Raw genomic sequence first — 21909 nt, 5'->3', positions numbered from 1 at the left:
GGAGCCATGTGCTTGTGTTTTGACTGTTTGTGGCATGCGCAGAGCAGCTAACATAACGCTTGGCTGCTCTGCGCATGATTTGGGGGCCGATTACCGATGTGTATTGTGATTCTTTGATACATTGTACGTTTCAATACCGATCTCAGCATGTGTGACTTTTTTTTTTGGTGCATTCTTCGTTTTTTTAAAATCGTTAGGGACTTTAACGATTTAGATTTTTTTACGTTTGGTTGCTGCATCTGCCTTCAAGCCAGGGTACCTTTACAGTCACTAGAGAGTCTGATCCCAAACTTGTCTGTATGTTCCCTTTTTTTTTTATAAGGCTTCTAGTCAGACCACCACACTGACAATGTCTCAGTTCCCTAGACAAACTTAGGGGTCCTTTTAATAAGGTGTGCTGAAAAATGGCCTGCGGTAGTGTCGGCGTGGGTTTCGTTGCGCGTACAGAATCATTTTTCAGCGCACCTGTAAAAAAGGCTTTTTAAAAAAATGTTTGCCCAAAATGGACGTGCGGCAAAATGAAAATTGCCGTCCGTCCATTTTGGGTCTGAGACCTTACCGCCAGCCATTGACCTAGCAGTAAAGTCTCATGGGGTCACCGGGCAGTAATGACCTATGCGCGCCAAATGCCACTTGGCGAGCGTCCGATACGCGAGGCAGAAAATAAAAGTTATTTTCGGCCGTACGTATCGGACACATGGCAAAAATGAAATTACCACAAGAGCCATGCGGTAACTCCATTTTGACACATGTTGGGCATGCGTAGACGCTTACGCAGCTTAGTAAAAGGGCCCCTTTGAACAGCCTCCCCCCCCAAGGATTTATCAAAACTTGTCCTTCTAGCCTGCTGACTGTTCTGGCCTGAGCTCTCTTCCCTTGTCTGTCTGGCTTTTTTTTTCAGCTCACCAGAAGTCTGTTTAATTGGGTATAGGTGCTTGATTGCTTTTCCCTGTGCTCTAAACCTATGCTGCTTTTCTACTAGAGGGTCTGTTTTACTAAGCTGCAGTAAAAAGTGGTCTACACTAGTTTGGACGCGTGAAATTGGTACGCGTTGGGCCATTTTTTACCACGTTGGATAAAAAGGCCTTTTTCTAAAATGGGGCGCTAATATTAAAACTAGCGTGCGGCTATTTACTGCCTGAGCTCTTACCACCATGCGCTACTTGTGCGGTAATCAGGCAATGTGAGGCAATATGGCCGTGCTACTGATTACCGCCGGGAACAGCCCCACGGTAGAAAAATAGAAAAATATTTTCTACTGTGAGAAACAGTACGCACTAATTTTGAAACTACTCTGGCTTCGTAAAAGGACCCCATAGTTCCCGGCATTCCTAGGAGCTCCCTCTCACGGTCTGTCTTGATTGGTCACTTGAAAATTGGACACAGACCAAAGAAGTGAGCCCTTATGCTGATCCCAGGGCAGAGAACCAGGCCCGGAGATGAGGAGTCGGTCCTAGAACAGGCAGTCGGATAGTCCCAAAGCTTCACCTGTGGTGACCGCCGTTCCCCAGAGGTTGAGCCCCTAGGTTCAGGCAGTCGGCAGGACTTCAATGGAAATTGGTCTGGAAGAGACTACCTGGGAAGCACCTGTCTTGTCTGTGAGGAGACAACGGGGATCCTGGTCAACAAGTAGTGAAGGCAGGCCGCGGTCCAGGAAGGGTCCGATTCAGGCAGAGGTCAAGACAGGCAGCAATCCAGGAGGCAAAGTCAGGTTCAGGCAGCGGTCAAGTCAGGACAAGTCAACAAGAAGAAATGCACCAGCACAATCCAACAAGGTTGTAGCCGAGTCAAAGAAGCAGTGAAAGATTCCTGGTTTTAAAGCTGAAGGCATCTGACGTCAAAGGAGCACGCCCGCAGGTATGCGCCCAGTCTTTAGGCACATCCAAATGATGCGCCCAGACTGTAGGCGCACTGGATATACATGCCCAGTCTGTAGACACGCCGGAATGTAGGCGCCCAGGAGGGAAGGGATCTACGCGCGTAGCGTCTGGGTCAGGAGGAACGTCATGGGCGCGTACGTCTGGCTCCGCACGTTACACTCCAGGTTTGTGACACACCCTATCTTGTAGATCTCTGCTCTATTTTCTAAAGCTACTATTAATGTCAGGCTGATATAAGGACAGTGATAAATCTGAAGACATTACTATAAGGATCGTTAGGCACATTTGCCAAGACTCCTGAAGAAGGCACTTCCAGTGCCAAAACATAGTACTGTGTTGAGTCATCCTTTAATATCTACGTTGAGCGTCTTAGTTCTGTTTTTGAAGAGCCTTATTCTATTTTCACTCTTCTCCTTTTCCTACGACATCTCATGGGACATTGTTGTTCTTTCCACTTCCGTGGTGTTTTTGTGCTCTCTTAAGCTAACCAGATAGTTACCTGGGCATCACCACTAAATATCGTCAATGCCCAGTAACTTGAACACCACCTTGACTCTGCCCCTTAACCGCCCTGGCATTAATCAGATAGTGTCACAGTGGCATCCCCCAATTTTCAGTGGTACTCTCTGGTTATGTGCCGTTGGAAATCCAAGGTGATGAATCAAGTATCAACAGTCCCAACAATACTCAAGGAGCGGAAGTAACAATACTCGATATCACCACGACCCAGCTCTCTAAAAGCTAACTGATTAGCACAGGTCCAGCTTGAGTAATGCGATTAAGATAAGTTTTCCAAGTTTTGAAGAAGTTTGTTATACCATGTAAGATTGGATTAATGAACAATGAGTATGTATAAAAATACAATGTCATAGTATGTTGAGCTGATGAATATTCAGACGAGTCACAGGGTGTAACCTTGTTTGAAACGAGTCGCTACAAAGGCTCTTCCATCACTTAAATTGATAATATTGTCCAAGAATTGATGAACGTTTAGAGTGCTGGGTTGTGGTCACACTGGAAATCCAAGGAACATCTGATGAACAGACAATAACTGGATAGGAGGTTCTCCATCCCAGTAATGTCCCGTTGAATATCATTCCCTCTGTTTCTATGTTTCACAACTCACAAAGACTCCAGTTTTCACCAGGTTTAGGGGTTCTTTTACTAAGGTGCGCTGAAAAATGGCTTGTGGTAGTGTAGGTACGGGTTTTGGGCGTGCCCCGATCCATTTTCCAGAGTGCCTTTAAACAAGGCCTTTTTACAATTTTTGCCGAAAATGGACATGCAGCAAAATCAAAATTGCCACGCGTCCATTTTGGGTCTGTGACTTTACCTCCAGCCATTGACCTAGCAGTAAAACCTCACGTGGTAACCGGGCGATAATGACCTACATGCGTCAAATGCCACTTGACCCGTGTCCGACAATAAAATTTATTCGGCGGACACACACCAAAAATGAAATTAGTGCAAAAGCCGTGCGGTAGCCAGGCAATAACTCCATTTTGGAACGCGTGGAGGGGCATAATCGAACGGCGCCGGCCAAATCGATGGGCGGCCATCTTCTGGGCAAGCTCCATGAAGGGGTGGAGCCAAGCGTATTTTCAAAATACGCTTGGCGCCGGCCAAATCGCTCTCTGGGGTTAGATGAGATGGCCGACTCTGATTTTCAGCCATAATGGAAACCGGAGCCGGCCATCTCAAACCCAGCGAAATGTAAGGCATTTGGGCATGTGAGGAGCCAGCGTTTCTAGTGCACTGGCCCCCCTGACATGCCAGGACACCAACCGGGCACCCTAGGGGGCACTTTTAAAAAGTTTAAAAAATAAAACAATTAGCTTCCAGGTGCATAGCACCTTTCCCTTGGGTGCTGAGCCCCCCAAATCCCCCCCAAAACTCACTGACCACAACTCTACAGCATTACCATAGCCCTAAGGGCTGAAGGGGGCACCTACATGTGGGTACAGTGGGTTTTGGTTTTTTTTGGAGGGCTCCCATTTACTACCACAAGTGGAACAGGTAGGGGGGGATGGGCCTGGGTCCTCCTGACTGAAGTGCACTGCACCCACTACAAACTGCTCCAGGGACCTGCATATTGTTGTCATGGAGTTGGGTATGACATTTTAGGCTGGCAAAAAAAGTTTTTAAAGTTGTTGTTTTGAGGGTGGGAGGAGGTTAGTGACCACTGGGGGAGTCAGGGGAGGTCATCTCCGATTCCCTTTGGTGGTCATCTGGTCAGCTTGGGCACTTGTTTGGGACTTGGACCTGAAAAAAAAGGGTCCAAATAAAGCGGACCAAATTCTCGTGACGGCCGGCTTCCTTTTTTCCATTATCGGGTGAAGCTGGCCATCCCAACGCACGCCCCCGTCCCGCCTTCGCTACCATGCTGACACGCCCCCTTTGAACTTTCGACGGCCCCGTGACGCAACGCAGTTGAAGCCAGCCAAAATTGGCTTTCGATTATGCCGATTTGGCCGGATTCAGGAGATCGACGCCCATCTCCCGATTTTGCGTCAGAAGATGGGCGTCGATCTCTTTCGAAAATAAGCTGGATAGAGGCTTACGTGGCTTAGTAAAAGGGCCCCTAGTTAGTATGGTTTCTAGAAGGTTGACCTGCAGGGTGGTGAATCCTTTGAGACGGTGCATTTCAGTCTTGGACTCGCCCTGGTCGGCATTTTCTTTGTTTTACTGAGGAACAGCTTGTTTCATTTGGTTGAAAAATGTGAGATGCCATGAGCGTTGGCTCAGCATCTGGCCTTCAGGGAGTCATTTATTGACAAAGATGGCTCACAAAAATCAAGCCTCTGGGATACAGATGTGGTTTCTCCATGGAGAAGATTTATTACAGTTTTCTTCCAATGCTGCAAACGTTCCTGATTTGTTGATGAAACTATCTCAGTATTTCAAAGGGAAAAATTGCTGAGGTAAAATTGAAACCATTGTAGCACTGGAACAGAGCTGTGATATAAGTACCGTTTTTTTTTTGTAAATTTGAATACTACTACTACTACTTAACATTTCTAGAGCGCTACTAGGGTTACGCAGCGCTGTACAATTTAACAAAGAGAGACAGTCCCTGCTCAAAGAGCTTACAATCTAATAAACAAGTGAATGGTCGGTCCGATAGGGGCAGTCTGGATTCACTGAACGGTAAGGGTTAGGTGCCGAACGCAGCATTGAAGAGGTGGGCTTTAAGCAAAGACTTGAAGACGGGCAGGGAGGGGGCTTGGCGTAAGGGCTCAGGAAGGTTGTTCCAAGCATAGGGTGAGGCGAGGCAGAATGAGCGGAGCCTGGAGTTGGCGGTGGTGGAGAAGGGTACTGAGAGGAGGGATTTATCCTGTGAACGGAGGTTACGGGCGTGAACGTAAGGGGAGAATGCCCCTATCTATCCACTCTATCAGATTAACTGTTCACTCGTCCTCTAGATTGTTCACTTGTCTTTAGATTGTTCTCTTGTCTTTTAGATTGTAAGCTCTTTGAGCAGGGACCGTCCTTCTATGTCTAAATTGTACAGCGCTGCGTAACCCTAGTAGCGCTTTAGAAATGCTAGTTAGTAGTAGTAGTAGAGATGAGGGTAGAAAGATAGTGAGGGGCAGCAGACTGAGTGCATTTGTAGGTAAGAAGGAGAAGCTTGAATTGAATGCGGTATCTGATCGGAAGCCAGTGAAGTGACCTGAGGAGAGGGGTGATATGAGTATATCGGTTCTGGCGGAATATGAGACGTGCATAGGTTCATCCTATGCCTTGCTTATGTACAGAGGTGTTGAGGTGCACAGTCCTCTCTTAATCTGATGGCAGATTTGCCTGGGTATAGGGACAGCCCTGCCTTTGGGTTACTATTCTTTCGACAAATGCTGATTGAAATTTTCATAAGAACATGAGTGTTGCCATACTGGGAAGAGCCCTAGCCGCTTTAGTCTTTCCTCATAGGGAAGTCGTCCCATCCCCTTTATCATTTCCATCACCCTTCTCTGTACCTTTTCTAATTCTGCAGTGGCTTTTTTGAGATGTGGTGACTAGAATTGTACACAGTATTTGAGGTGCAGTCGCACCATGGAGTGATATAAAGGCTTCATGACATCCTAAATTTTGCTTTCCATTCCTTCCTTGCCTAATAATTACTAACATTCTATTTGCTTTGAGCAGAGGGTTTCAACCTATCATCAATGACGACACCGAAATACTTTTCTGGGATGATGACTCCTTGGGCCGTTTACTAAGGTGCGTTAGCATTTTTAGCATGTGCTAACCGTGAACTTTCTCACATTCCTATTGGGGAAAGGGATTGGAGAAGGGATGCCTAATAGTAAAATAGCACTGGTGCTGTTTCATCTGGTGGAATGTGGTAAAGGCGGTTAGCTTAGCGGAGTTTAAAAAAGGTTTGGAAGGCTTTCTAAAGGAAAAATCCATAGGCCGTTATTAAATGGACTTGGGGAAAATTCACTATTTCTCGGATAAGCAGTATAAAATGTTTTGTACATTTTTGGGATCTTGCCAGGTATTTGTGGCCTGGATTGGCCACTGTTGGAAACAGGATGCTGGGCTCGATGGACCTTTGGTCTTTCCCAGTATGGCAATACTTATGTACTTATGCACTTATGTACTTAATATAAGGATAAGAAGATAGGAATAGTTATACTGGATCAGACCAATGGTCCATCTATCTAGTATCATTTTTCCAACAGTGGTCAATCCAGGCTACAGGTACCTGGAAGGATCTCAAAGAATAGCAAGACTCCATGCTACCCTTCCTCAGCGATAAGCAGTGGCTTCGCCCAACCCTTTCTTTCTAATGGATTATGGACTTTTCCTCCAGGAATTTGTCCAAGCATTTTTAAGCCCAGCTAGGCTAACTCCTTTTACCACATTATCTGGCAGAGCTTAACTACCTGTGCAGTGAAAAAATATGTTCTCCTATTTGTTCTAAAGGTAATACCATGTAACTTCATGGAGTGTCCCTTAGTCTTTGTGGGGCCCTTTTAAAAAGCTGCGGTAGGCTGTAGGCGCGTGCCGCGTGCACCCTAATGAGACTACCGCCAGCCCAGCGCAACCCCCGATGGTAATTTCAGATTTGGCCTGGATGAATTATTTATTTACTAGTAAAAAAGGCCAGTTTCTGACACAAATGAAACGGGCGCTAGAAAGGTTTTCCTCGGAGTGTATATGTTTGAGAGAGAGAGAGAGAGAGAGAGAGAGAGAGAGAGTGTGTGTGAGAGATGGAGTGTGTGTGTCATAGAGAGAATGAGAGAGAGACAGAGACAGCGTGTGCGTGTGTTTGTGTGAGAGAGAGTGTGTGGAGACAGAGTGTCTGTGTGTGTGAGACTGTGTGTGTGTGACAGAGAGATAGAGTGTGATAGACAGGGAGTGTGTCAGAGTGAGTGTATGTGAGAGACAGTGAGTGAGTGAGTGTGAGCCCCCACCCCCCCTCTCGCAGGGCCCTTCTCCCCACCCCCACCTCTCTGGTCTCAGGACCCCCTCCCCACCTCCCTCTCCTCTGCCCCGCCTCCAGCCATCCATGTCCAGCGACCCTCCTCTCCCCCTGTCCCCCCTGTAGCTACCCATGTCCAGCGACCCTCCCCTCCCCCCTGGCACATCACCCAATCCCCCCCAAGCACATCAATCACCCCCTCCCCCCACCCGAAGCGCATCAACACCCCCCTGGCGCATCAAACCCCATCGCCACCCGCAGATGCCAGTAGTAACGCTGTCTGGCCGCTGCTGCTTCTCCTGTTGAGCAGCACCGGCCGCTACAAAAAGAAAAGAAGCGATAAATGTTTTTAAACCCAGCCCAAATCATTCGCAAATGCCCGAGTCTTACAACGCAGTCTCTGCAGCCGCTCCTCCTCCCGCCTGTCACGTCACTGCGCTCCTCCGGGGTCTTACTCCAAATCCCACCATCATCAAACCTCCAATCCAATTTGGCTCATTTTCCTATTCGATGTGCCTTTTCACAAGCCATCACCCCCCCAGACAGACAGACGGTATTCTTGACTGGTTGTATGTAATTCTTTCCAACTTCTGTTGGGTTGGAAAGAATAACAATGAATTATTCAGATCTGGGATACAATAATACTGTGCTGAAAAGGGAATGAGAGATGGATCGTAAGTTACCCCTGTTCTATCAGAGCAGGTTACATTAATGATTCAGATTGTGCCTGAGGTTACACATGATGGAATGATAAACAGTTATACATATATATTTCATAGCACAAAAATATGTGATCCATTAAATCTGATACTGGACTAAAGTTCTCTCTAGATGCCTCACATGTTTTTGATTAAAAAAAAAATTCTAAGGTTTCTAACAATAAATAATGCATTTGCATTTGCCAAGTTGGCTCAGTGAGGTCATAGAAGTATGGCTAAGGCTTTTCGTTGGATGAAGGGTGAAGGTTAGACATCAGTAATGTTCTGGAGACACTAACCGATAGCTATAAAATATCCAGCGGTGGAAAAGATGATTGAGGGTCGAGAGAACCACAACAAGGATTCAACATGAGAGATGAGACACAAGGAACGAGTCAGATCAGGTGTTGCTTTGAAATGAAACTCTTCTGAACCATGAGAAGAATTTGTGTTTTGAAACTAAATTGGCCAGCAAATATTGAGGTGGAACCACAGGTTCCAGAGAAGAAGATATGGAGAAAGAGTTGATGTAAGCGACATTTGCATTCAAGCGATAATGACAACTGAAGTAGACATTCGATGGCCAAAGGGAAAGAAATAGGAGGTCCCTGAGAGACATCAATGTAGTAAAGAATCTCCCAACTTAAGTTAGACCGAAAATACTATAATGCCTCTGTATGGCTCCATGGTGCATCCACACCTCGAGTACTGCGTTCAGGTCTGGTCACCATATCTCAAAAAAGATATAGTGGAATTAGAAAAGATTCAAAGATAAAGGCAATGGAACCAAAATGATAAAGGCAATGGAACTCCTTCCACATGAGGAAATGCTAAAAAGGTTAGGTCTCTTCAGCCTGGAAAAGAGCAGGGGATATGATTCAGGTCTACAAAATCCTGTGTGGAGTAGAACGGGTAAAAGTGAATTGATTTTTCACTATTTCAAAAAGTACAAAGACCAGGGAACATTCAAAGAAATTACACGGAAATAATTTTGAAACAAATAGGAGGAAATATTTTTTCACTGAAAGAATACTTAAGCTCTGGCACTTGTTGCTGGAGGATGTGGTAACAGCAGTTAGCATATCTGAATTTAAAAAAGGTTTGAACAAGTTCCTGGAGGAGAAGTCCATAGTCTGTTATTGAGATGGACATGGGTGAAACCAACGCTTGACCCAGGATTGGTAGCATGGAATCTTGCTACTGTTTGGGATTCCGGAATCTTGATACACCTTGGGATTCTAGAATCTTGTTACTCTTTGGAATTCTGGAATCTTTTCACTCTTTGGGATTCTGGAACGTTGCTAATATTTGGGATTCTGCCAATTATTGGCGCTAATTAGCTCATTATTGAATTATATTATACGCACAAATTGGGCACACACAATGTTTGGTGACTTGTATAGAATTATTTATTTATTTATAGCATTTATACCCCACATTTTCCCACCCACCAGCAGGCTCAATGTGGCTAACATCAGACCGTAAAGGCAATTGCCAATCAGGTAAACAAACAAACAAAGTATAGTAAGGTAAACAGCAAGGATTGTAATTACAAAGGATGAGGGAAAAGAGGGGGAAGGTAATAGGGTTCATGAGGTCCATAAATTAGTTGTAATCCAGGAATTATGGATTTATGACAGGTCCATATATTAGGGGATATATGCACAAATATTTAGAATATATATATATACCTGCACACGTAAATGCCAAAATTCCACCTCAGCAACAAGTTATCCATTTAACTTACACAACACATTTGAAAGACAGCATATGCATGGGCGGAGCACGGGGAAGCTCACACTTATTTATGTAAATTATAGAATACTCTGGCGTTTAGACACTAACATTTACATCAGTTGCATTTCCATCTCTAGATCATTTATAAATAGGCTACCCTCATTGTCTGCGGTGTTCATAGGCTTTCCCCCGGGGCTGTCTCTTCAAATTTTTGTACCTAATGATCCCCTTTGTATTTATATGCTGCCTTCTCTTAAAGTCTGTTACAGTTTTGGCCTCTACCCCCAGCTCCAGTAGGTGCATTCCACACATCCACCACGCTTTCCGTGCAAAACATTTCCTGATATTGTGTCTACCCCCTTAAATCCTCATATCATGGCTCCTTGTTCGATGACATCTGTTCAAGTGTACAGCGCTGCGTACGTCTAGTAGCGCTTTAGAAATGATAAGTAGTAGTAGTAGTAAACGAGACACGAGAAGCCAAACACTTCTAGGATATTAATGAACATTAAACGCTGGTTCCCCCCTCCCCTTGTCCGTTTCCCTAACTCCCCAACCCCTCCATCCTTTTCCTCCTTCCCTGAAATCACTGATGAGGAAACAATACATCTTCTCTCCTCCTCAAAACGAACTACCTGTTCCTCTGATCCCATTCCTACCCACCTTCTTAACACCATCTCTCCTACTCTCACCCCTTTTATCTGTCATATCCTCAGTCTTTCACTTTCCACTGCAACCGTTCCTGATGCCTTCAAACACACTCCTTAAGAAGCCTTCACTTGACCCCATCTGTCCTTCCAACTATCGACCCATCTCCCTCCTCCCCTTCCTCTCCAAGATACTTGAATGTGCCGCCGTTCACCGCTGCTGTCTTGACTTTCTTTCATCTCAAGCTGGTTTTGACCCACTCCAATCTGGCTTTCGCCCTCTTCATTCAACTGAAACTGCACTTACAAAAGTTTCCAACGACCTGTTATTGGCCAAATCCAAAGGGTCTCTATTCTATCCTTATCCTTCTTGATCTATCCGCCGCTTTTGACACTGTTGATCACAGTTTACTCCTCAATACGTTGTCTTCACTTGGATTCCAGGGCTTTGTTCTTTCCTGGTTCTCCTCCTACCTCTCGCTTCACACCTTTAGTGTACACTCTGGTGGATCCTCTTCCACTTCTATTCCTCTACCAATCGGTGTACCTCAGGGTTCTGTTCTCGGTCCTCTCCTGTTCTCCATCTATACTTCCTCCCTTGGCTCTCTAATATCATCCCATGGCTTTCAATACCATCTCTATGCTGATGACTCCCAGATCTACCTCTCTACCCCCGAAATCTCAACCAGCATCCAGACCAATGTATCAGCCTGCCTATTTGATATCGCTGCCTGGATATCTCAACGTCATCTGAAACTTAACTTGGCCAAAACCGAGCTTCTCATCTTTCCCCCTAAACTCACCTCTCCTCTTCCCCCTTTCTCTATTTCTGTGGATGGCACTCTCATTCTCCCTGTCTCATCAGCTCGTAACCTTGGGGTCATCTTCGACGCCTCTTTCTCCTTCTCTGCACATATTCAATAAATTGCCAAAACCTGTCGTTTCTTTCTCTATAACATTAGCAAAATCCGTCCCTTCCTCTCTGAGCACTCTACCAGAACCCTTATCCACACTCTTATCACCTCTTGCCTAGATTATTGCAACCTGCTTCTCACTGGCCTCCCACTTAGCCATCTCTCTCCAATCAGTCCAAAACTCTGCTGCGTGACTCATTTTCCGCCAGAGTCGCTATGCTCACATTAGCCCTCTCCTCAAGTCACTTCACTGGCTCCCTATCCGTTTCCGCATTCAATTCAAACTTCTCTTATGGACTTATAAATGCATTCACTCTACTGCTCCCCAGTACCTCTCCACTCTTGTCTCTCCCTACACCTCCCCCCCCTCGGGTACTCTGTTCTGTGGATAAATCTCTCTTGTCTGACCCCTTCTCCTCTACTGATAATTCCAGACTCCGTTCCTTTTATCTTGCTGCACCTCACGTCTGGAATAGACTTCCCGAGCCTGTACGTTTAGCCCCGTCTTTGGCCGTTTTCAAATCCAGGCTAAAAGCCCACCTCTTTACATAGTACATAGTAGATGACGGCAGAAAAAGACCTGCATGGTCCATCCAGTCTGCCCAAGACAAACTCATATGTGTATACCTTACCTTGAATTTGTACCTGTCCTTTTCAGGGCACAGACCATATAAGTCTGCCCAGCAGTATTTCCCGCCTCCCAACCACCAGTCCCGCCTCCCATCACCGGCTCTGGTACAGACCGTATAAGTCTGCCCTCACCTATCCTCGCCTCCCAACCACCACCCCCTCTTCCCCCCACCTGCTCCGCCACCCAATTTTAGCTAAGCTTCTGAGGATCCATTCCTTCTGCACAGGATTCCTCTATGCATATCCCACGCAAGTTTGAACTCCGTTACCGTTTTCATCTCCACCACCTCCCGCGGGAGGTCATTCCAAGCGTCTACCACCCTCTCCGTGAAAAAATACTTCCTGACATCTTTCCTGAGTCTGCCCCCCTTCAATCTCATTTCATGTCCTCTCGTTCTACCGCCTTCCCATCTCCGGAAAAGATTCGTTTGCGGATTAATACCTTTCAAATATTTGAACGTCTGTATCATATCACCTCTTTAACGCTGATTTTGACTCCTAACCACTACTCACTTGCCCTGTACCCTTTTATCCCCACCTCTTTAATTCCCTTACCTCTTAGTTGTTCTGTCTGTTTGCCTGTCCTATTTAGATTGTGAGCTCTTTGAGCAGGGACTGTCTTTTCATGTTTGGTGTACAGCGCTGCTGCCACTGGCAACCGATGTAAACTTTACAGCAGAGGCGTAGCCAGACCTCGAGGTGGGAAGGGGCCAGATCCCAAGGTGGGAGGGCATATTTTGGTCGCTGCCCCCCTCTGACACCGCCTCCCGATGCCTTGCAGCCCCCCCTCCACTGCTCACTGCCACTGCTCTATCTTGGCTGGCGGGGGTCCCCAACCCCCACCAGGGCCGCCGAGAGACTGGGCCAAGCTCAGGGCAAGGCCGCCCTCAGGGCCCCGACCCCGAGGTTGTCGTCATCGCCTCCCCCCTCCGTCCACCACCGGGCCGGGCCCCCCTGAATTCAAATCATCATAGCACCTCACTCCGTGTGAAAGAAGCGCAGCAGCGGCAGTCTGCAGATCGCCTCCCTTCGGGCCTTCCCTCCCTGTGTCCTGCCCTGAGGGCCCGAAGGGAGGCGATCTGCAGACTGCCGCTGCTGCGCTTCTTTCCCATGGAGCGAGGTCGAGGTGAGGCGCTATGATTTTAATTCTGGGGAACCGGGCCCGGTGGTGGACAGAGGGGGGCGGGTGGAGGGGACTGTGGCACCGGGCCCCCCTTGGAGGCCTGGACCTGGGGAATTTTGTCCCCCCTGCCCCCCCTCTCGGCGGCCCTGACCCCTGCCAGCTGAGGATTTCATCCAGCACTGGTCTCCGGCAGCGCTGCCACATTGCCTGCCCTGTTTTCTCTTAAACTCATGTCCGGCACGTTTCTTATAGTGAAACTGGGCTTGCTCAACTTCACTTAAAGAAGCGTGCCCAATATGAGGAGAATTGAGAGCAGGGCAGCCAATACGGTGGCGGCACTGCAGACGACTGCTGGATGAAGTCTTCAGCTGGTGGGGGTTGGAGACCCCACCAGCCAACCAGGGGCCCAGAGTAAATTTTTGAGGGGGGGCAGGCCCCCACGGCCCCACCTAGCTATGCCACTGCTCTACAGAGTCGCAGGGGAATGAGAGAGGTGAGAGAGCAGTGCCGGACCTGCGGAACGGGGGATGACCGGACACGGGGGGGGGGGGGGGGGGGGGGGGAGGGAGGGAGGGAGGGAGAAGAAAAGGCTTAACCTGTAAACCAGGTGAAGTCAGAGGCTGAGTATTTTGGCACCCTGAATCCTCCACACCCTGAGCCAGAGCCTTATGGTCCAATGGTTAAGCCAGCCCTGGATATGGTTATGTTCAGGTGACAAGGTTCCAATCTGTCCAGACATATTAAGCTGGGAAAAAAATCATGAATAAAATTATTACGTACGTGTTAAGAAACTTAAATAACATCTATATATGCTTGTAAGTTCTATCAGCCCTAATAATACTCTCTGTATATAGCAAGTGGTTGATATCAAATTGCAAATAATTCCATTTACACAGGTGTAATAGCCAAGAATACGACTGTCACACTTGGTTTCACAATGATAAAAATATTCCACTGCAATATTCAAACAGGGCTGCCCCACATCAAAGGCCCACATTCTTAATTCTAGGATTGCTGTCGGGGTAAGTCCCGGGAAGACGTCAAGGTCGCACAATGGAAAATGAGCTTACAAGTTTTCTTTTCACTGTACTGGCATTTGTTCAGTGGGAGTTTCAGGAAAGTTTGTGCTAGAGATCAAAGCACTTTGCAAACACAGAAAGTTTGTTCACATCCGGGTGGAATCCAACAACTGTGTGTGTATCGGCATTAATGTGCGGGGGGGGGGGGGGGGGGGGGGGGGGGGGGAGGGGGGAGGACAGCCAGGGCCAGTATAGGAATTCTCAAGGAATTTAACTTTGCAATGCTTACTACAATATTCACTAAGTGCAGCACATCAGAGAAGCGTAAGAGACACATATTGAAAAGTGATCGCTCACTTATTAGGATTTATTTACTGTCCTTTTGAAGAAACTATTATACCTAGCGAGAGGATTTAGCCAGGACGTCATAATAAACAACCTCTTTTTTCACAAACTGGCTGAAAATTGATCTCTCACACTATTATTATTATTATTTGTATAGCGCTACCAGACGCACGCAGCGCTGAACACCTGATACAAAGAGACAGTCCCTGCTCAAAAGAGCTTACAATCTAAATAATACAGACAGACAAGACAGTTACGGGTGAGGGAAGTAATGGGTGAAAAGGGAGGAAGGGACAAGAGGAGGGCAATTGTGGCTAGGAGCTAAAAGCAGCAGTGAAAAGGTGGGATTTCAGCATAGATTTGAAAACAGGTAGAGATGGAGCTAGACGTACAGGTCCAGGAAGTCTATTCCAGGCATAAGGTGCCGCGAGAGAAAAGGAGCGAAGCCTGGAGTTAGCAGTGGAGGAGAAGGAGGACGACAAGAGAGATTTGTCCAGTGAGTGGAGTTCACGGGAGGAATGTAGGGAGAGATGAGAGTGGAGAGGTAATGGGGGGCTGCAGATTGGATGCATTTAAAGGTCAGTACGAGAAGTTTAAACTGAATGCGGAAGCGGACAGGGACACTATAAGACTGAAACCAAATTTATGTATTTATTTATTTGTTGCATTTGTACCCCACATTTTCCCACCTATTTGCAGGCTCAATGTGGCTTACATAGTACCGTCAGAGGCGTTTGCCCAGTCGGTGGATAACAAATACAAAGTTATATAGTGATCGTATACTTTTGACTCCTAACCACTACTCACTTGCCCTGTACCCTTTTATCCCCACCTCTCTTTAATTCCCTTACCTCCTAGTTGTTCTATCTGTGTGTTTGTCTTATCTAGATTGTAAGCTCTTTGAGCAGGGACTGTCTTTTCATGTATGATGTACAGCGCTGTGTATGCCTTGTAGCGCTATAGAAGTGATAAGTAGTAGTAGGGTCGGAATGGATGAAGATTGCGTGTTGTCCTGTTCAATCATAGTCGTGCTGTGTTGGTAGGTGAAGATGGTTACGTGGGGTCGTTGGGGTCAGAATGGATGAAGATTGCATAATGTCCTGTTCGATCATAGTCATGCTGTGTTGGTAGGTGAAGAGGGTTATGTGGGTCCGTTGGGGTAGGTCTTTTTGAAGAGGTTGGGTTTTAGTGATTTCCTGAAGTTCAAGTGGTCGTGGATTGTTTTCACAGCTTTTGGGAGCCCATTCCATAGTTGTGCGCTTATGTAAGAGAAGCCGGCTGCGTAAGTTGTTTTGTATTTCAGTCCTTTGCAATTTGGGTTGTGTAGGTTTAGGTAGGATCTTGACGATCTGGCTTTGTTTTTTATTGGTAAGTCTACGAGGTCTGTCATGTATTAGGATTTAAGTACGCCAATCCGGAAATACTGCAGGAGCCCAGTGGCAGTTCCCACCCCTAGCTCACACCATTTCTGGCACTTCACAAATATTTTCTATTTTTGTAGCACCGGTGCTTACCCAGGCAGTAATCAGTGGTGCCCGCTTAACGCCAGTTCAGCGCGGAAGCCCTTACAGTCAGCTCAATGGGCGACGGGAAGTGCTGCCCCCGGAATAGCTGTACAGTAAGTGGTTCACTTCCCGCCTGGCCATTTCTTTTCCAGATAAAAAGACAGCCTTTTACCGCCTGCAGTAAAAGGGGGACTCAGCGCATGTCAAAAACACGCACTGATACTAGCGCAGGCCCCCTTTTAAACCAGCTTACATAAGGACATAGGTACATAAGTATTGCCATACTGGGACAGACCGAAGGTCCATCAAGCCCAGCATCCTGTTTCCAACAGTGGCCAATCCAGGTGACGAGTACCTGGCAAGATCCCAAAAAAGTACAAAACATTTTATGCTGCTTATCCCAGAAATAGTGGATTTTCCCCGTCCAGTTTAATAATGGTTTATGGACTTTGCCTTTAGGAAGCCGGCCAAACCTTTTTTAACTCTGCTAAGCTAACCGCCTTTACCACATTTTCTGGCAACGAATTCCTGATTTTAGGCGCCCTCAACTGCTTTCCATCGCGGGGATGGCCAAAGTTCAAGGGGGCGTATTGGCAGTGTACCGAAGGCGGGACGGGGGCGTGGTTAAGAGATGGCTGTGCTCGCCGATAATGGTAAAAAGAAGGGCGTCCCTGATGATCATTTGGCCGACTTTACTTGATCCCTTTTTGTTCACGACCAAGCCTCAAAAAGGTGCCCAAACTGACCAGATGACCACCGGAGGGAATCGGGGATCACCTCCCATTACTCCCCTTACTCCCCCAGTGGTCACCAACCCTCTCCCACCCAAAAAAACTAATTAAAAAACATTTTTTTCCAGCCTGTATGCCAGCCTCAAATGTCATACCCAGCTCCATCACAGCAGTATGCAGGTCCCTGGAGCAGTTTTTAGTGGGTGCAGTGGACTTCAGGCAGGCGGACCCAGGCCCATCCCCCCCTTACCTGTTACATTTGTGGTGGTAAATGGGAGCCCTCCAAAATCCACCCCAAACCCACTGTACCCACATCTAAGTGCCCCCCGTTACCCTTTAAGGGCTACGGTAGTGTTGTACAGTTGTGGGTAGTGGGTTTTGGGGGGGGGGGGTTGTGGGGCTCAGCATCCAAGGTAAGGGAGCTATGCACCTGGGAGCAATTTGTGAAGTCCACTGCAGTGCCCCCTAGGGTGCCCGGTTGGTGTCCTGGCATGTGAGAGGGGACCAGCGCACTGGAAATGCTGACTCCTCCCACGACCAAATGGCTTGGATTTGGTCGTTTTTGAGATGGCTGTCCTCGGTTTCCATTATAGGCGAAAACTGAGGTCGGCCATCTCTAAAGTCGACCTAAATGTTGAGATTTGGCCGTCCCCGACCGTATTATTGAAACGAAAGATGGACGCCCATCTTGTTTCGATAATATGGGATGCCGCGCCTTTTCGCCGTGCCGTCCTTAGAGATGGGCGCCCAGTTCGATTATGCCCCTCCACATTATCCTTTTACATATTTTCAATTTTTTATAAAACAGGTGTTTTAGATTTTTTTTTTAATTTAGTTTTTCTAACATTAGTGTTTCTTTCTAATGTAGCTTTATTGATGCTTCTAATACTACTGGAATTCGGAAGATTGATCTACAGAAGACTTTGTTAGCTCAGGGTAGAACTGTTTTTATTTTCTGTTGTTCTGTACATTCACCTTTAAGTTCTGTTTTTTTTTCTTTTTAACATATAACTGGTGAGCATATAGCCACGAGGCAGGCATATGTTATGGCTGGGTTTTTTTTTAATAGGATTATGACATTTTTCTGTTTCTTATAACTTTGTTTTCTCTGTAATAAGTTTGGTTTTATAGGATTTGGTATTTTGTGTTCCTTCGTTTCTCAGAAGATTCTTATTTCTTTACAACATGTTTACATCAGATGCTGTTTATAATAAAATTTCCCCTCGTGGGCATGTGAGCGAGAAGACAGATTGAACCTGTTATCCCCCCTCCTCTCTTTGGGATGATCCAGAACAGACAGTATGCCACATGCTCCTCAGACAAGGCAGCTCTGAAACATGGTTGCGAGGTGAAGGTCTCCTTTATCACCTGGCAGATGTTCCTTGAGTACAATCCATCTAAATGAAGAGGAAATTCTGCCTCCGTGGTGTCTCTGCCATACCTGCGGATGCACGGAAGAACAAAAGCCCTCGCAGACTTGAGAACACACAGAAATCAGCGAGGAGGACTCAAAAATAAGTAGACCATGCTTCAATGGTCTAAAAGGTTTATTGTCCAACAAGTACATAATCACATAAGTGTTGCCATACTGGGACAGACCAAAGGTTCATCAAGCCGAGCATCTTGTTTCCAACAATGGCCAATCCAGGTTACAAGTACCTGGTAACATTTTATGCTGCTTATTCTGGAAATAAGCAGTGGATTTTTTCCCAAGTCCATTTTAATAATGGTCTATGGACTTTTCCTTTAGGAAGCTGGCCAAACCTTTTTTTAAACCCTGCTGAGCTAATTGCCTTTACAACGAATTCCAGAGTTTAATTACACGTTGAGTGAAGAAAAAGTTTCTCTGATTTGTTTTAAATTTACTACTTTGTAGCTTCATCACATGCCCCCTAGTCCTAATATTTTTGGAAACAGTAAACAGACAATTCATGCCTACCCATTCCAACAACAAAAACTCGACTGGGCCATGTCTCCTAACGTCCATACAGAGCTGGTCAACCTCTATAACACTTCTCTAGACTCTAGACTGTGTTTTAGAGGTTGACCATATTTTGGCGCACAGTTCTTTCTGCAGTGCTTTCCGCCAAGTTCCATGCTAGCAACAGATAATAGCATATACAGTAACATATTGTCCTGCTGCGTTTGTTATACACAGATCTATACTGACACATTAGGAAACTGCTGAGGCAGGCCAGTTGGTTGAAACATGGCCGTGTCATGTCTCTGTTGTTGGACAATAAACCTTTTGGACCACTGAAGCACCGTCTACTTTATTTTTGAGTCTGCTACACCTACAACACATAGTCTTGTTCCTCAGCACCAGCACCTTTCCCTTAATGGATGGTTTCCTCAGGCTTTTACAGTCCATGTTTGATGTCAGATGCACGCACAGAAACTTGATCAGATTGTTCAGTAAGCAATGCCGCAGCAGCCGAGAAGAGGACTTCGGCTGTCGGGGTTGGGGTCCCCCGTCAGCACAGGTACGCGACGGAGTTGGCTTGCGCTGCTACGCTGTGATTGGGCACAGTCGCTGCTGACGCACCCGGAAGTGGGAGACGTCATCATTTCAGGAGATGGATACATGCCTCAAGGCTTATGTCCACGCAGTCAGCTTCAGAACTTTGGAGGTGCGTTTATATATATATATATATAGGATGTTAGCATAATACTAATGATACACCTAATAAGCATGTATTAGAACATTCACCTAAGTTCCATGTGCAAATCGGCTACACGTGTGATTTCTGCAAGCAGGATATCGAGCTGCAGTGTTCCCCAGGGATCTCTCTTATCCTCTCAGTTATTACGGGATCCTTTTACAAAGGCGTGCTAGCGTTTTTAGTGCATGCTAAAATTAAGCACGAGCTAAATGTTAGAGATGCCCATAGATTGAGAATAGGAGATGGGGTGAGTCTATCTCTAGCCCATTATGTGGGCTGAAGCCAGTAGGCGGAGCCTGTCACCATTTTCACTCACCCAAAACAATAGCAAGACGCTATCGAAAACTATATCAAAAGATTATTAGAAATAAGGGACTGCCTACGCGTGGTCCATCGGTAGAAAGTCAAAAGCTGTTCCAGTTGGATAGGCAGTGCCTTAAAAGGTAGAGAACAAAAGATTGTTTTTCTTTTTTTACTTATTTGACAGTTTTTGAATTTATTTGAAAGCTTCCCATATGTAGATATAAATATAATGAAATAAAAATTGAATATCACTAAACCAGCCAAAAAAGCAAACAGGATGTTAAGAGTTATTAGGAAAGAGATGGTAAATAAGACCAAAAATACTATAATGCCTCTGTATCGCTCCATGGTGCAACCTCATCTTGAGTACTGTGCTCAGTTCTGGTCGCCCTATCTCAAAAAAGATATAGCGGAATTAGAAAAGGTGTTTAGTGCAGTGGACTTTGATCCTGGGGAACTGAGTTCAATTCCCACTGCAGCTCCTTGTCACTCTGGGCAAGTCACTTAACCCTCCATTGCCCCTGGTACAAAATAAGTACCTGAATATATGTAAACCGCTTTGAATGTACTACTACTACTACTACTTAGCATTTCTATAGCGCTACAAGGCGTACGCAGCGCTGCACAAACATAGAAGAAAGACAGTCCCTGCTCAAAGAGCTTACAATCTAATAGACAAAAAATAAATAAAGTAAGCAAATCAAATCAATTAATGTGAACGGGAAGGAAGAGAGGAGGGTAGGTGGAGGCGAGTGGTTACAAGTGGTTACGAGTCAAAAGCAATGTTAAAGAGGTGGGCTTTCAGTCTAGATTTAAAGGTGGCCAAGGATGGGGCAAGACGTAGGGGCTCAGGAAGTTTATTCCAGGCGTAGGGTGCAGCGAAACAGAAGGCGCGAAGTCTGGAGTTGGCAGTAGTGGAGAAGGGAACAGATAAGAAGGATTTATCCATGGAGCGGAGTGCACGGGAAGGGGTGTAGGGAAGGATGAGTGTGGAGAGATACTGGGGAGCATCAGAGTGAATACATTTATAGGTTAGTAGAAGAAGTTTGAACAGGATGCGAAAACGGATAGGGAGCCAGTGAAGGGTCTTGAGGAGAGGGGTAGTATGAATAAAGTGACCCTGGTGGAAGATGAGACGGGCAGCAGAGTTTTGAACCGACTGGAGGGGGGAGAGGTGACTAAGTGGGAGGCCAGCAAGAAGCAGATTGCAGTAGTCTAAACGAGAGGTGACAAGGGTGTGGATGAGGGTTTTGGTAGAGTGCTCGGAAAGAAAGGGGCGGATTTTACGGATGTTGTAAAGAAAGAAACGACAGGTCTTGGCAATCTGCTGGATATGAGCAGAGAAGGAGAGAGAAGAGTCAAAGATGACCCCAAGGTTTCGAGCTGAGGAGACAGGGAGAATGAGAGAGCCATTAACAGAAATAGAAAACGGGGGGAGCGGGGAGGTGGGTTTGGGGGGGAAAATGAGAAGCTCGGTTTTGGTCAATGTAGTTGCAAAAACATCAGAAAGGTGGTATGTCAAGTCCCAGTTCCCTTTCCCTATTTGAGATTTTGCATGGAATGTTGAAACTATTTATAGAGTCTACATGGAATGTTGCTAGTATTGGAGATTCTAGATGGAATGTTGCTATTCTACTAGCAACATTCCATGTAGACGCCTGCCCTTGCAGATCAGCAACGCGGCCACGCAGCAGTGGCGTACCAAGGTGGGGGCGGTCCGCCTCGGGTGCACGCCGCTGGGGGGGGGGGGTGCCACGGTGCACACCTGTCGGCTGCGAGTTCGAATCGGTACGCTAAATTCTCTGGTGCGCACCCCCCCTAGCGGCGTGCACACGGGGGGGGGATGTCATTTTGCTGGGGGAGGGCACGCTGCATCTGGGGGGGGATGCATTGGCGATCCGTCCCGGGTGTCGTCGACGCTAGGAACACCACTGCCACGCAGGCTTCTGTTTCTGTGAGTCTGACGTTCTACTATTGGAGATTCTAGATGGAATGTTTCTATTCCACTAGCAACATTCCATGTAGAAGCCTGCCCTTGCAGATCAGCAACGCGGCCGCGCAGGCTTCTGCTTCTGTGAGTCTGACATCCTGCACATGCGTGTAGGACGTCAGACTCACAGAAACAGAAGCCTGCGCGGCCGCATTGCTGATCTGCAAGGGCAGGCTTCTACATGGAATGTTGATAGTGGAGGAGTAGCCTAGTGGTTAGTGCAGTGGACTTTGATCCTGGGGAACTGAATTCAATTCCCACTGCAGCTCCTTGTGATTCTGGGCAAGTCACTTAACCCT

This window comes from Microcaecilia unicolor, chromosome 4 (genome assembly GCF_901765095.1).
Source record: "Microcaecilia unicolor chromosome 4, aMicUni1.1, whole genome shotgun sequence".
Classification (NCBI taxonomy): domain Eukaryota; kingdom Metazoa; phylum Chordata; class Amphibia; order Gymnophiona; family Siphonopidae; genus Microcaecilia; species Microcaecilia unicolor.
This window is presented reverse-complemented; position numbering follows the sequence as displayed.